The 17,041-nt window shown below is 42.9% G+C and overlaps 1 pseudogene; it reads left to right on the top strand.

Moving 5' to 3' along the window:
- Window positions 1-2,705: 2,705 nt before the first annotated feature.
- On the top strand, window positions 2,706-15,645 carry LOC116504768 (annotated as a pseudogene).
- The last annotated feature ends 1,396 nt before the right edge of the window (window positions 15,646-17,041 follow it).

Here is a 17,041-nt window from a genome sequence, read left to right on the forward strand (position 1 = left end):
AAAGGGAGTCAACTTCATTTGTGCTGCCCAAGCATACCCATGCTAAATGTCTTGTGTGTCTGTAACTTTGCATACTCAGAAGTCTCCATTAGATCAAAGTGAGAAAGTCACATACCCAGCAGGGCTAGAAAAAGGGGGGTTTGGGAAGAGGAGATAACTCTCTACATGTGGTAAGAGAAATGTTTCCAAAAGGCCTTTCAAAGGGTTGGGAACAAAGGTTGGTAATACAGATGCGCGTGCAACAATGTGCCACACTTTGTTTGATACACATTCCTTTTTTTTAATTCAAAATTTTAATCTAATAAAATATACAAAATCCTTGCCAAGGAAATTGCAAGGCCAGGCATCAAGACTGTCTCTTTATTTGATACACATTCTCTTTTTTAATTAGAAAAAATTTAATCTAATAAAATATATAAATCAAACAAAACAAAGAATGGATACAGAAGCAGGAAAGGAATTGAAAAAAGAAAAGTATAATTACACCTTCCACCCTTCTCTCTTGTTGAGAAACTGTCATCCCATAAGCCACATTCTTATATGGAAATTACCTCTGCTCAGTTGACCAGAACAAAAACGTCCTTGGAAACTGATCCTGGCTAAAATCCATTCCTCAGAGAAATGCAGTCCAACATTTCCTTCCATGTGCTCATAGAAACAGGGATATTTAGTCTATGCACAGTGAGCAGTAACCAGACCCTCATGGTTGAGTCCCACTTAAGGATTCCTTGGGCCCAGGTGGGATCCCAGGGAATGAGACAGGACCAATAGGCTAGGTTTTTCAACTTGTTGCCGCCCAGAGATCTCCATACCCCATAGTAGATGTACAACAGGAGCACACCCGCAGATACACTGTAGTTTATAGGGACCCCTGCAAGCTTCTTGGATGGGAGTCAAAGTTGCCTCCCTCTTTCTGCTGATTCCACCACAAAACCGCGGTAGACTAAAGCGCGCTCAACGAAAGCGCGTACCTGACGTCATCACAGCGTGACGAAAACATCACGCTGTGAGCGGTAAAGTTAAAATTAACGCGAAAACCTTACCCTAACCCCCCCAAACCTAACCTAAACCTAACCCTTAACCTAACCCTAACCCTAACCCTAACGCTTAATGTAACCCTAAACCTAACCCTAACCCTAACCCTTACCTTTACGTGAATCGGCTTGCTTTAAAAGCGCTTTTTAAAGCACCTTTTTTTCTCCGCGGTCCGTATTTGTCGCGCTGCTGATGACGTCAGGTACGCGCTTTAATCGGGCGCGCTTTAGTGGACCGCGGTTTGTTGTGCCACGCTTTCTGCTATTGTATGTTCCCTGGGGAAGATCTGTGATTTCTCTGAGGAAACACTGTTGATTGTGGGAACCTCCAGAACAACAAGCCAGTTAGAAGGACATCAAGTATGCTTCAGAAAAGTTCAGTAGAACCGGTAGTAAAAATTGGGGCGGGCTCTCTGAACCGGTAGTACTGGTAGGCTGGCCACGCCCCCCAAACCAATCCCGTTTGCTGCTCGCATCCATCGGACGGAAAACTGACCAGAGCTGGAAAGCCAGCTGGCTGGCAAAGAAGGCTCTCAGCCACCTCTTTGAAAGCCAAAGAGGCTTCTTTTTCACCCAGCTGCTAGCCACAGGGCACCAAAAGGTCCTCCAGCTGGTGAGAAGAAAGCTGTGCATGCGCAAAGATAGGGGCAGCGACCAGAGTCATTTTGGCGCCCTGTGCCAGCGGCTGGGTGGAAAAGAAGCATCTTGCTTCCAGGGTCAGTAGCAGGCATGGTCCCTTCATAGGGTCACTTTTTTCCGCACGCAAGAAAGATCAAAAGGCGCAGAGCAGCAGCCTTTAAGGACAAAACCGATGTAGCCGCCCAGAGGGAAGAAAATAAAAGAACCACTGAGGGAAGAAGCCTCCTCTGCCTCCCCTGCAGCTTAGAGCTTCAAGTGAAGAGGTTCTCGACTGTTGCGAATAAGTGGCAGCTCTGGGTGTACCACGCCCACTTGGTTCTTTTTGAGAGCCGCTTTGCAAATAAGGTAGAAAACTGACTAACACAGAATTGTGTTACTGAAATGAGCAAACCTGCAATTCTTTGGTGTCTTCCAACTCAGCAAAATCAGGATCATTCATTTGTAGAGCTCCAATTCCAGTTCTCTGCTCCCATTATTGTTCCACTCTTGTACGGATTATTTGTAAATTTTAAAAAGAAGCCCTGAGAGAGGAATGAAAGAAATGGAAACATCTCCCGTGAGTTGGGAAGACAGCTTTACATTATCTTAATCCTTGGGAGCCACATTAATACGTTATAAGATTTGGGGTGTAGAAAGGCTTTGATCTCCATTGAGAGACACCCCCAGGAAGCTTAGTCTGTAATTCTGTAAAAAAAAAAACAACATCATGAACTTTTAGGGCTCTGCACGTAGTTAATCTTCATAAGGTTAATCACATTTCACTATTGCACTTGACTCAGTTGCAAAGGTCGGTTGCTAGAAGTCAAAACAACTTCATAGCAATTAAACAGTGAAAACATCTTGCAACGCCTTAGGTAGTAGAGACGGGACAAGCGAGGTTTTTCTGCCTCCTACTTGGAGATGGCGATCAGGTAAGCAACATCTATGCCTTTAAAATACATAGTGCATAACAAAGGAGTTAAAAACCATCGAGTACTTTATTGCTAGAAAGGATTGGAGTAGATGAGAAGCGCAGAGGAACTTCCTGTTCCGGAGGACTCGTGGGAGGAAGGTGGTGTGCAGACCGGCTTTTGTGCTCTTCCCATGGTCGAAGCAGCAGCTGGAAGGTGAGTGGAGGGCAGGAGGGAAGAGAGTCAGGGAGCAAGTCGGGCTTTTTCCGGTTTCCTCCAAGGCCTGGAAGCAGAGAAGCAACTGGGCTGAAGCATCTCAGCTGCTGCTGCTGCAGGTTCCTTCCCTCCCCAAATTAAAGCCCACGTGCTGCAATGCTGTGAAACTGGTGGCTGCAATTTCCTTCTGGTGAATAGATTAAAATGCCTCTTTTAAGCCAAGGTTGATTCTCCAGAGTTGGTAGTGCTCCATCACTAGAGGAGTGGTAACAGAGGAACATAGTTTGAAGGGTTCCTTGGAGGTCTTCTATTCCTACGCCCTGATCAAGCAGGAGACCCAATATCATTTCAGACAAATAGCTGTCCGTCTCTGCTTAAAAGCCTCCCAGTGATGGATCACCCACAACTTCTGAAGGCTAAGCTGTTCCATTGGTTAATTATTTTGGGTGTCAGGAAATTTCTCCTTAGTTCTAGGCTGCTTATCTCCTTGCCTCCATCCAGTTTCTTGTTCTATCTTCAGTTGCTTTGGAGAATAGGTTGACACCCCCACTCTTTCTTTGTAGCAACCCCTCAAGTATTGGAAGTGCTATCATGTCACCTCCAGTTCTTTTCACTAGATTAGACATACCCAATTCCTGCAACCAGTCTTTATTTGTTTCAGTGTCCAGCCCTCTAATCATTCTTGCTACTCTTCTATGGGGTCTTTATGGAGTCTCAACATCTTTTTAATAATAGTTGCGGTACTAAGTGTGGTCTTACCAAAGCAATATAAATTCGAACTAACGCTTCACTTGATCTTGACTGTATCCCTCTGTTATTATAGCCTAAGATTGCATTGGCTTTTTGGCCACTGCAACACCCTGCTGGCTCATATTTAAATGATTGTCCACTAGGATTCAATGTTACCTCCCATAGGTACTGCCAGGTTCCACCTATTCTGTACCCGTACATTGGTTTTTCTTGGTTAAGTGTAAAACCTCTTTTTTTCTCCATTGAATTTCATTTTATTAAATAGGGCCCAGTGTTCAAGTCTGTTGAGATTCTTCTGTATCTTGACCCTATCATCTGGGGTGTTGGATATTCCTGCCAGCTTGGTGTCATCTGAAATTTGATGAGAACATAAATCACCAGGACCTGATTCTCAGAACACCAGGGTTCTGAGGGAGCTGGGAGAAGTTATCTCAGAACCATTGTACTATATCTTTCAAAAATCCTGGGGTACACTGGGATATTACCTGAGGATTGGAAAAGAGCTGATGTAATTCCCGTCTTCAAAAAAAAAAGAAAAAAAAAAAGAAAACCAGACCTAGGAAACTACAAAACTACAGACCAATCAGCCTATCAGATTTATGTATCTGCAATTCTTTGGTAGAAGAAGGGTGGGTGGGTTTGGATTTGATACATGTTGTTCTTTCTCCTTTCTGTGTATCCTAGGTATCCTATTTCTTGCCTTGCCTTGCCTTTTTGCATAACCTTTTGTCTGATTTATTACTGTTGGCTGGCACCTCATATGCCTGGAAATTCTCACCTCTTGGGGAATGCAAGGGGAGGGCGGGCCATGTGGATTGCAATTCCGGATATTGACCCTGAGAACATCTTCATATGTGCAGATTGGTGGGAATCCACACCAGACTGTTGGGAAGAGTTCCTAAATTCCTTTATCATGGATTGTATGGCCTGAGAGCCCTCAGAGCCTGCTTTGCATTTTGACTAGCTTTCACCTCTTTCAATCTCCTTTTGAAATACAAGTTTTCAAGAGTCTATATCCATGATGCCGAACCTGTGGCATGTGGGCCACAGGTGGCACGCGGAGCCATTTGTTAGGGCACGCGAGGCTTCCCTGAAAACCACCCAACACACAAATCTGAAGCCTCAGGAGGGGCGAAAAACGACCCTATGGGCAAACCGGAAGTTTGGGAATGGACTTCTGTTTTTCCCATAAGGCCGGTTTTTTGCGCTCTGAAGCCTCCGGAGAGTCCCCTGGGAGTGGGCGGCATACAAATGCTAATAACTTCCAACTTCCACTTAACATCCAAAATATCATCAAAAAAGCACAACAAAGATTGTTCTTTCTGCGCTAACTCAGGAAGCCCAAGGAGCTGCTGATACAGTTCAACAGAGGAATTATTGAGTTTGTCATCTGCACCTTTATAACTGTCTGGTTTGCTTCTGCAACCAACAAGACAGACATAGACTTCAGAGGAGAATCAGAACTGCAGAAAAAACAGTACTGCCAACCTGCCTTCCATTGAGGACCTGTATATTGCACAGGTCAAAAAGAGGGCTGTGAAAATGTTACAGATCCCTTGCATCCTGGACATAAATTGTTTCAACTCCCACCCTCAAAATGGTGCTATATAGCACTGTACACCAAGACAACTAGACACAAGAAGAGTTTTTTTTCCCCGAATGCCATCACTCTGCTAAACAATAATTCCTCACCACGTCAAACTATTCACTAAGGCTGCATTACTATTGCTATTACTCTTCTCATCATTCCTACCACCCATCTCCTCCCACTTATAACTGCAGGACTGTAACTTTGTTGCTTGTGTCCTTACGATTTATATTGATATTGTTTCGCGATTGCTTATTTGTACCCTATAACTAAGTGTGGTACTTTATGATTCTTGACTAATGTATCTTGTCTTTTTATGCACACTGAGAGCATATGCACCAAAGACAAATTCCTTGTATGTCCAATCACACGGACAATAAAGAAATCTATCTTCTATCGCAAGCTATTCTATTGGTTAATTGTCCTCACTGTTAGGAAGTTTCTCCTCAATTCCAGGTTGCTTCTCTCCTTGATTAGTTTCCATACATTGTTTCTTGTCCTACCCTCTGGTGCTTTGGAAAATAAATTGACCCCTTGTCTTTATGACAGCCTCTCAAATACCGAATACTGCTATCATGTCCCCCCTGGTCTTTCTTTTCTCTAGACTAGCCAAACCCAAATCTTCCAACCATTCTTTCATATGTTTTAGTCTCCAGTGGTAGTAATACTTCATGTGATTTTGATTCTATTCCTCTCTTTATATAACCAAGGATTGCATTAGCTTTTTTTGGCTGCTGCTGCACACTGCTTACTCATATTTAAGTGATCATCCACTAAGACTCTAAGGTCCCTCTCACAGTTACTGCTTTGGAGCCAGGTTTTATCTAATCTGTACTTAGCAATAGCAGTTAGACTTATATACCGCTTCATAGGGCTTTCAGCCTTCTCTAAGCGGTTTACAGAGTCAGCATATTGCCCCCACAGTCTGGGTCCTCATTTCACCCACCTCAGTACTTGTTCCTTTAGGGTTTTTTTTGCCCAGGTGCAAATTTGATGAATTCTGCTTCTATATTTTCATCTAAGTCATTTATGAAGCTATTGATGTAGTTACCAAGAAGTAGGTTGTGGGTCTACTTGTCAAATGCCTTGCAGAAATCTAAATCCACAGCATTTTGCTGGTCTACTAATGTAGTCACTTCAACGAATGAAATAAGATTGGTTTCGCATGCCTGTTTTTAACAAACCTGTGCTGGCTATTAGTTATATTTTATTTGTTTCTAGTTGTTCACAGATCTGTTTTTTTAATTATTTTTCCAGTATCTTCCCAGGTATTGATGGTAGGCTGATTGGTCTGTAGTTTTCTTGGTCTATATTGTTTTCCTTTTTTGAAGATGTGAACTGCATCAGTTCTTTTCCAATTCCCAGTGCTCCAATATTTTTTTAAAGATATGATACAATGGTTATGAGATAACATCTGCCAGCTCCCTCAAAACCCTGGTTTTCTGATAAACCAGGTCCTGTTGATCTATATTCATCAAGGATGGGTGTTATTTTACCATTTTCTTGCTTATTTTAATTTTTATGTCTAGTCAGTCTTTTACAGTTTTTGGTAGGTTGGAACAATAGTTTCCTTTTGTGTGAAGACTGATGCACAAGAATGAGTTAAGCAGCTCTCATTTCTCTCTACTGCCTGTTACTTTCCGTTATCTTCTCTCTTTAGTGGACCGACTGTTTCCTTTACTTTTTTTGTTATTTATATGTTGAAACTTTTGAATTTTGTTTGCAAGTCTTTGTTCATTGTGAGTTGATTTCCCCATCCCATTGGGTTCACAACCCCTAATGATCACAGAAAGGAACGTGCAAGATCTATTTTAGAGACAAAAGCCAGGAAAAGCTCCAGGCTCAGACAAGATTAACTCCTTGCTTAAAAGTCTGTGCTGACCAATTGGCCCCCATCTTCACCCGAATCTTCAATAAATCACTAGAGATGTATTATGCTCCTTCTTTCTTCAAATGCTCTACTATCATCCAGTGCCAAAGAAGCCTACCATCAAGGAACTGAATGACTACAGATGCTCTGTAGTTATGAAAACCTTTGCTGTCCCACTTGAAAACAATCACAGATCCGTTGTTAGACCCCCTGCAATTTGCATACCAAGCAAATAGATCGACAGATGATGCTGTTTATATGGTTTTGCACTACATCCTACAACATCTTGAATTCCAAAGACCTATGCAAGGGATCTCTTTGTAGACTTCAGCTCAGCATTCAGTACCATTATTCCAGATATTCTTCTAACTAAACTAAATCAGATAGCTGTACCTGTTCAAATTTGTAAATGCATCATAACCTTACTACAGACAGGAAGCAGCAGGTGAAGCTAGGCAAAATCACATCAAATACCTGTACAATTAGCACAGGATCCCCCGTAAGGCTGTGTGCTTTCACCACTTCTCTCTATACACCAATGACTGCATCTCAAAAGATCCCTCTGTTAAAATACTGAAGTAATTAGAACTGCAGAAAAAACAATTGCTACCAATCACACTTGGCCAATAAAGAATTCTATTTCATTCCATTCCATTCGATCTTTAAAGATTCAGGCTATCTGCTGATATTCTGCCTTAGTTATGTGTCCCTCTTTCCACTTTTTGTACTTACTCTTTTTGCCTTTTAATTTATCAGAGATATCTCTCTGCAACCATGCTGGTTCTTGTTGCATTTCTTGCTTTTCTTTTTTAGCGGTATAGTGTCTGGGCTTATTTTTCAATGTTTCCCACGCTTCTTGAGTTGTTTTCTCTTTATGGTTTTTATCTATGAAATTTTGCTTAGGATCTCTCTGAATTTGTTAAAATCAGCTCTTCTGAAGTTTAAGACACTGGTTGGGTTATACTCTATTACTTGTGTTTGCATTGTATAGAATTTCAGTAAAATGTGGTCACTCTTGCCCAAGGTTACGACAACTTCACCTCCTTCTATCACTTCTCTATTAGTAAGAATTAGGTTGAGTATAGTTTTTCCTCTAGTTCCCTCCTCTACCATTTGGATGATAAAGTTGTCAGTTAAGTTGGGTTAGGAATCTATTCTACTTGCTGTAGAGTTTGTGTCCCAGTTGATATCAGGGTAGTTAAAGTCTCCCATTATATTTTGAAGTTGCCCTCTTGATATAATTTGTAATCCAGACATATTAAAAATGACAGATGAATAAAATTTACAAGGCTTTTTATTTCCATGTCTCACCTATAAATATGGTATTTCCTGTCCCATCTATGTATTAACCAGGTTCAATTTTGCTTAATCCAGCACTTCCTAAGAAAGAGCTATTGAGAACCTTTGGGGATCTTTGGTTGTACAGGTAGTCCTCACTTACCACTTCTTCCCTAAGCCTTCAAAGTTACTATAGCACAGTAGAAGCAGACGTGCACCAGGTCTACAAAATTTGTGGTAATCCCAGCCCTTGTTCAGTGACTGCACTTCAGCAGTGACTGTGGTTTTGAAGCTGCAGGAAAAGGAGTTGCACCAATTCGGGTTCTGCCAATAGTTGCATATTTATGATGGCGGCAGCATCCCACACTCATGATCCCCATTTGTGACCTTCCCAGCTAGCTTCTGATGAGCAAAATCAGTGGCTATACTGGCACAAAATTGCAAGCCACGGTCATATGAAATTGCCTTTAATAACCCACAGTATATTTGCTTAGCAACTACAGAGGAACAGATGGAAGTTGGCATCGTCATGTGGTATCATGCTTAATGGTTAAGCTGCTTAGTGACATAAATATCAGTTCCAATTGCAGTAAGTTAAGTGAGGACTACTTGAACAAGGGTGTTACCAGAGGGATAGACAGTATTTTCAGCCCTTTTTTGCAGCTGAGGACTTCCATGAGCAAAAGTGATGCTTCAAAGCTTGCAGATGCTTTCGGCATCATTTCATCAGTCTAAGCCCCCACATCGCTACATTTAGTGCAGAAGGTTTGACTAACCATTTTGGGACATTTTTCCAAGCTGGAAAAACATAGATTTTCTCCATATATACATATGGAGGTGGGTGTATCTGTATTTCTCACTATGCATATATCTCCAATTACATATCCTATCCCCAGCACTTCAAGATATATTTGATGATAACACTTTGCATTGCTAAGAATTTGTGAAATTGAACATAGTTCTCAATAGTACTCCATGTGTCATGAATCATCAATAATGTAAGTAATTATTCTAGTATCAGCATTTTTTTTCATTGTAATATATACTTTTTTTCTTTTTTTACATCATTACTAACCATTTTATAAACAACTAGTTGATAACCCGGCGTAGCCCAGGTTATGGATTTATCCAAATCCTCTATTAGACAGAGCCCTTTTATGGAGTATGGCAACTCCACTGTGCTGTACAGTAGAAGCCATTTTAAGGCACAACAGGCTGTATCTTAACAGAACTTGAATCCAAAATGCACACTATCATTGTCAAAAGTACCGTGACTTAACACTATAGGTATAATTCAGTCCTTTTCATTTTAGCTCCCAGAGGTTCCGGATTATGCTAGAACACACAGACACAGACAAGACAGACACACACACACACACACACACCACACACAACCCGAAGGGTGTTAGGGGTGTCTTACCCCACAGAGTTTGTTTCCAGGCAGTAAGTAAGCTATGTACAAAGTTTGGTTGAAATTTCTCGAGGTGTTCCAGAGATGCTGGAACATACACACACACAGTCATTTATATATGTATAGATAGATAGATAGATAGATAGATAGATAGATAGATAGATAGATAGATAGATAGATAGATTAAATTTGCTCTTTTCTTTGAATCTTACAGACAAACAGGATGGCAATAAGAGCACTCGTGACAACTGTAATAACAAGCAACGTTGAAAAGGGAAGGAAATCAAGCCAGAAATCAAAATATTTTCCATTTCCTGCAGAAAACCATACAATTCTGATCCTCCACCAGCGGCTGTTAGACAAAAAGAGAAAATCAAGAAAGAATAAGCAGATTATGCAGAACGAAAGGATACATTATGTGAAAAAGTGAAGGGAGATTTTTTTTCATTCAGCAAAAGAGGGAAATATCTGGAAGTCTGTTGGGAGGAAAAGATCAATAGTAAACCCACGTAAAAGGGACAGAAATGCAGGCCTCTCCCTGTGAGGAAGAAGACGGCTTGAATGAAAACACCATTAAACAAGGCATTGTCCATATTTTTTACCTCCTCAAGAATATCAGCTGTGGAAAAGCTCCCTAGATTTGCCTATTGTGGAAAAAGCATAGATGGCAAATCACTGCTGATTATACACACAAGGAGCCAAAAGGAGAAAAACGATACAAATTACACGAATATTGCAAAACTCGAGGTCACAACAGCTCCCTTGTGGTTCATGGAAGCACCTCAACACAAGAGGGAAGCCACAAAAGAGCTCCCAATTCAGTAAATGTTTTAGTGAGCATGGCAACAAGGTGCTACATCAGATAACTCACAGGAGGGAGGAAAACGTATGACTTTGCAAATTGTGTGAAAACTTCTGTGGAATTTTCCATCTCATGAGACACCAGAAACACACACAGAATAAAAAACCCTTTGAACGTACTGATTATGCGAAAGTGACAATTCCAGACTGGTAATATACCAGAGGATTCACTTCATGGAGAAACCTTATAAGTGTCAAAATTGTGGGGAAGGTTTCATTACACATTCCCACCTCCTGAGACACAAGACCATGCACACAGAAGAGAAACCCTTTGAATGTCCTAACTGTGGGAAAAGCTTTAGTAATAACTCCGGCCTGGTGAAACACCAGAAGACTCACACAGCAGAGAAACCTTTTGAATGTCTTCTCTGTGGGAAAAGCTTTAGACATAATTACAACCTGGTGAAACATCAGAGGACTCACACAGGAGAGAAACCCTTTGAATGTCCTATCTGTGGGAAAAGCTTTACTGATAATTATAGCGTGGTGACACACCAGAGGATTCACACAGGAGAAAGGCCCTTTGAATGTCCTATCTGTGGGAAAGGTTTCAGTCAGAATACCAATCTGGTGACTCATCAGAGGACTCACACAGAAGAGAAACCCTTTGAATGTCTTGGTTGTGGGAAAGGTTTCAGTCAGAATTCCAGGTTGGTTAGACACCAGAGGATTCACACAGGAGAAAGGCCCTTTGAATGTCCTGATTGTGGGAAAGGTTTCAGTTATATTTCCAGCTTGGTTAGACACCAGAGGACTCATGCAAGGGAGAAACCATTCGAATGTCCTGATTGTGGAAGAAGTTTCAGTCAAAATACCCATCTGCTGATTCATCAGAGGACTCACACAGGAGAGAAACCATTTGAATGTCCTGCTTGTGGTAAATGTTTCAGTGATAATTCCAACTTGGTTAGACACCAGAGGACTCACACAGGAGAGAAACCCTTTGAATGTCTCTATTGTGGGAAAAGTTTCAGTCAGAGTTCCTACCTAGTGATACACCAGAAGACTCACACAGGAGAGAAACCCTTTGAATGTCTCTATTGTGGGAAAAGTTTCAGTCAGAATTCCTACCTAGTGATACACCAGAAGACTCACACAGGAGAGAAAGCCATTGAATGTCCTGATTGTGGGAAAGGTTTCAGTAAGAAATCCAGATTGGTTAGACATCAGATGATTCACACAGGAGAAAGGCCCTTTAAATGTCCTGATTGTGGGAAAGGTTTCATTGAGAATTCAAGCCTGGTGATTCATCAGAGGACTCACACAGGAGAGAAACCCTTTGAATGTCCTACCTGTGGGAAAAGCTTTAGTAATAATTCTAGCCTGGTGACACACCAGAGGACTCACACAGGAGAGAAGCCTTTTGAATGTCCTATCTGTGGGAAACGTTTTAGTGATAATTCCAGTCAGATGAGACACCAGAGGACTCACACAGGAGAGAAGCCATTTTAATGTCCTATCTGTGGGAAAAGCTTTAGTGATCATTCCAATGTGGTGATACACCAGAGGACTCACACCCGAGAGAAATCTTTGAATTGGCTAGTCTGTGGACATTACTTCAAGCATAAACCATTCCTTATTGCACACAAGGTAATCTATATTAGGAAAAGAAGCTGAGTTTAGAGAATGCTTGAATTTCATTTGTGCTTTATTGAAAGTGTAGGTGAATAATCCCCTTTTGGGTTATTTTATTCTCTTATCTCCATACAACAGCTTCCAGAATCAAAATCCACTATCCTCCCCATCCATGCCTTATTAAATCTGCATTAAAAATGGCATTGCAGGTTGTCTTTCTAAAAAGAATAGCCTGGTGATCAGTTAGCCATGTGGTTTGATGGACTACTGTATATACTCGAGTATAAGCCTAGTTTTTCAGCCCACTTTTTGGGCTGAAAAAAGCCGCCTCGGCTTATACTCGAGTCAGTGAAAAATTTGCCCGAAATGGAGGAGAAAAAGGGGCGGGGCCATGCCGCTGGGTGACACTCGTGAATGGCCCAGTGCCCCTGTGAGTTTCCCCTCCCTTTGTGTCAGTTTGCCGCGCAGCGCGCACCGCACCATCCCCCCTCCTCACGTTCTAATGTAATGCAGGGCTGTCTTACGATTCCCCTTCCTCCCCCTCCTGCCGCTCTGCAACGATGTCCCACCTCCTCCTTGTTATGGCAAGCAGCCACATAGCGATGTCCCACCTCCTCTGGTACAGTGATCCAATGATAGGAATCACTGTGCCGTGTGTCATAGGAGGCGGGACATCGCTCCCGCGGCTGCACAGGACATTATCATCACAGCGGGACATCAGCATCATGAGGTGAGTGAAGTATTTCATTGAATACACCGCTAGTTTACTGTTTTTCTTTGAAATAAATATTCAAAAACATTATTGGTATCTATTTTTATTTTTGAAATTTACCGGTAGCTGCTGCATTTCCCACCCTAGGCTTATACTCGAGTCAATAACTTTTCCAGTTTTTTGTGGTAAAATTAGGTGCCTCGGCTTATATTCGGGTCGGCCTATACTCGAGTATATACGGTATTCTATTTTTGCCCCTCTTTTTTTACATTCATTTTGGGAAGGGGGAAATATTTCTTCTGTCCTATAGAGGCAATCAGGCCGTCTTTCTTAGGCTCCATTTTCCAGGCCCTGCTGTATATGTTTCTGTGTATGACCTAATGAGAGACTTCAGTGCAAATAAATTTACAGAATTTGCACATGGCATTTAGCAGATATAAAATTTCCTCCTCCCTTCCTTCCTTCCTACCAAGAATGAAACTTGATGGTTGATGCTCTTGGATGCAGCCCTGGCTAGCAGGAGTGAAGCTCGTTCCCCTGCAGTGTCTGGCCTGATGCTGCTGCCATGTCCTAAAATCCTGGGAGCCACAGGAAATCAGTAATAAAGTGTTGGGGTATTAGAGAGGTTTTGATCTCCACTGAGAATCACTTCTAAGAAAGCTGATTGTGTAATTCTGTAAAACCTTCTTGAACTTTTAGGGCTTGGCACATAGCTAATCTTCGTAAGCTGAGCAGCATCCCATTTTAAGGCTAAGTTACAAAGATCGGTTGCTAGAAGTCAAAAACGATTTGATAGCATTTAATCAGTGGAAACATGTTGCAAATGCCTTAGGTAGAAACTGGAGAAGAATGTTTTTCTGCCTCTTATCTGGAGATGGTGGTCAAACAGGCAACACCTGTGCCTAGAAAGAGGATAATACCTGTGGTTGAGCTTAAAAGAGTTAAAACCATCAAGTACTGTATTGCTAGAAAGTTTGGAAGGTGATGGGAAGAGTAGAAGAAAGAAAGTTCAGTTGCCTTTTGAAAAAAGCACTGTTGGGACAGCTGAACTTCCTGTTCCGGATCACTCATGGGAGGAGAGTATAGTGTGCAGAGCGGCTTTTGTGCTCTTCCCATGGTCGAAGCAACAGCTGGAAGGTGAGTTGAGGGCGGGTGGGAGGAGAGTCCTGGAAGCAGAGAAGCAACTGGGCTGAAGCATCTCAGCTGCTGCTGCTGCAAGTTCCTTCTCCCCCCCCCCCCCCCGCGAATTTAAGCCCATTGGTGCTGCACGATGTAAAACTGGTGGCTGCAATGTTCCTTCTGCTGGGCAGATTGAAAAAGTCTCCTTGCAGTGAAGATGTCAGGGCAGTCCAACAGGTGTCAGGGCAATGGGGGGGCTGCCTGCGATGGTCCTAAGGTAAGCGGATAAGACATGCCCCGAAACTAATACCTGCTGCTTATTTTTGGTCACAAAGGAAAATAAAACTGGGTCTTATTTGGGGGAAAACAAGGCTATGTATAAATGTATAATCTGTCTCCAGCACTTCCAAGTATATTCTATGATAACTCTTTGCAATTCTATGAACTCATGATCGACCCAAGTCAACAAATAAATTTCGTAACTGAATGGGTATTTGACATGTATATTGAAAATGTAAATCATGAATGTAAGCAGTTAAGTTAGCATTTTGGCATCTTTGCCTTTTATTTTAATGTATACTTTGGCTGTTTAAAAAAATATTGTGCAGCCATTTTATAAATCATAATGAAACTAATCCTTTTATGTGAATCTTGCAGGCAAAAGAAAGCCAAATAAAGCACTGTGGAAAACTGAATCACAAGCAGCATTAAAATGGAAAGAAAACCAAGGCAGCAATCAAACTCTTATTAGTTCTTCTGGAATATCCAAAACGTTTCTTTCCCAGCAGCTTACAGACAAGAAAGACAAAGCAAGGAAAAGATTTTTGAGCTGGACAAAATATAGAGTACCTGGAAGAAACATGAAAATATCAAGGGGAATAATTTCCTACTTCAGAAAAAGAGGGAAATATGTGGAAGTCAGTGGAAACAAAAAGGTCACTTGGACAGTCAGATGAGGCAGACTGTAATGCAGGCCTCGTCCTGTGAGGAAGGAAACAGTTACTTGAATCAATGCTCTGTCCAACAAGGGATTGAGAGTATTTTTGATGTCCTTGAGAATCCAAGAATGTCAGTGGTGAAAAATATCCACAGATCTGCCTGCTGTGGCAAAAGCAAAGATTATAGATCACAGCCGATTATGCCTAATAGGATCCACACTGGAGAAAAGCCATATCAGTATTCCCAATGCAGCAAAGCTTAGTTAGAAGAGCTTCCCTGTTGCTCATGGAAAGGCTCACACTAGAGAAAAGCCCTACCAATTCTTCCAATGTGGCAAAAGCTGTAGCAAGCAGAGGATTCACACTGGAGAAAGACCCTTTGAATGTTCTGACTGAGAAAAGTTTCAGTCGTAATTTTGAACTGGTGATACACCAGAGGATTTATACAAGAGTGAAGCCTTTTGAATGTTCTGATGGTGGGAAAAGGAATGCTATTTGGGAGTGGTTAGCACAAGAAGGAAGTGAGAATTATCAAGAATGTTTGTACTATCTGTCTTATAGGAGTATCGGCACACCCACACTATTCAAAGACACATGGAAGCTCTCCCATTCATCTACCTCCACATTAAGCAGGGGTCCTCAAACTTTTTAAATGGGGCCAATTCACTGTCCCTCAAACTCTTGGGGGCGGATCAGCTGGGTGGGGTGTGGCTAGGTCATCATGTGACTGGATGGGCATGGCCAATTTAGCAGTCCATTAAAGAATACACAGCAGCCCCCTTTTCTATTCTTTTTATGCATGACGTTTTTCCTGTACGGTTGCTTTCTTTTTACCAGGCGCCCAAGAGAAGCACCGGTTGGCCATTTTGAAAGGGGCGGGAGCAGTTTATGCAGTGGGCAAGCCGCGGGATACACTCTGAACCTTCTTGGTTGGGACGCCTCACTGGGAATTTCTGCCCAGCCTAGTTGTTAGGAAAAACAGGACAGTGTGGAAAGGGGAGCTAGTCAGCAAATAAAAGCTACAAGGCTTTGCTATAGTTTGGGGGGGGGGTGGCGAGCCATCCCCGCGCAGCTCTTCAGTCCCTTCCCAAACTGGCCCAGAAGGGGCGTGTCATCTTGCACCCATCCTTAACTTCTTCCCACCTGGCCACCAGCTTTTTAACTTGAGCAGAAGCTGCTGATTGGAGCAAGGCTAACCGTTATGCTCAGCTCCTGCAGTTGCGAGTGCCAATGTGTAGTTAGAGTTGCAAGAAAAGTGTGAGGTTGTGGCGGAAAGAGTTGGCGCAACACTCGAGAGCTTGGATTAGAAGGTGTGAACAAGGTGGCAGATTTTTTCGCCGTTAACTAAGCCCACTGTGCCAATTGAAGTATGGGCAATTTGTTGCGGTGGGTTCAATTACCGCCAAGAGTAGCTGCTGCCTTGCACCTCCTCATCCACGCGCCTGCTCTGGTTCTTTCCGGTACAGCCACACACAGCCTTTTATTCCACCTATGCCTTGGCACTCACACCCATGGGAGCCAATTACTGTGGTTCCCCTCGCTCCAACCAGCCTATGTTAGTGTCAAAAAGCTGGCGGCTGGGCAGGAGGAGGCCAAGAATGGGTGCAAGGTGACACGCTTCCTCACCAGTCCGGCTGGCGGGTGGGTGAGCAGGCGGCCGTCAGAGAAGAGTGCTGCACTGGGCAATGCATCCCTGGTCACAGGCTATATTGCAGGGCCCGAAGCATGAGATTGCCGGTCAGACTTGTCTGGAACTGTTGCGTTGCCCAGTTGCAAGCTGGATGCAGGGCCTGAAGTTGGAGTGGAGGGCAGGCAGGCAGCCCCTGTGCTGGGGCTGCGCTGGGGCATGCATGCGGCAGATGGCCCGAATCAGTGCAGAAACCAAGAGGCAGGCCTGAAAGGCACAGGCTAAGACTTTTACGGCTTTCTGGCTCATAGAAGCAGAGATGGGCAAGAGGCTGGAGAGCACACAGTGCCCCAATGCGGCAGTCCCACAGGGGCTGCCTGCCTGCCCTCCACTCCAACACTCCAACTTCAGGCTCTGCATCCAGGCCACGAGTGGGGACCATTTCCAGACTAGTCCGGACGGTGATCTCCCGCACGCTTCCCTTGCAGGCCAGGCCAGCTTCAAGAAACACCCCAGAAAAACTCTGATGCTGT

This window comes from Thamnophis elegans, chromosome 2, assembly GCF_009769535.1.
Source record: "Thamnophis elegans isolate rThaEle1 chromosome 2, rThaEle1.pri, whole genome shotgun sequence".
Lineage (NCBI taxonomy): Eukaryota > Metazoa > Chordata > Lepidosauria > Squamata > Colubridae > Thamnophis > Thamnophis elegans.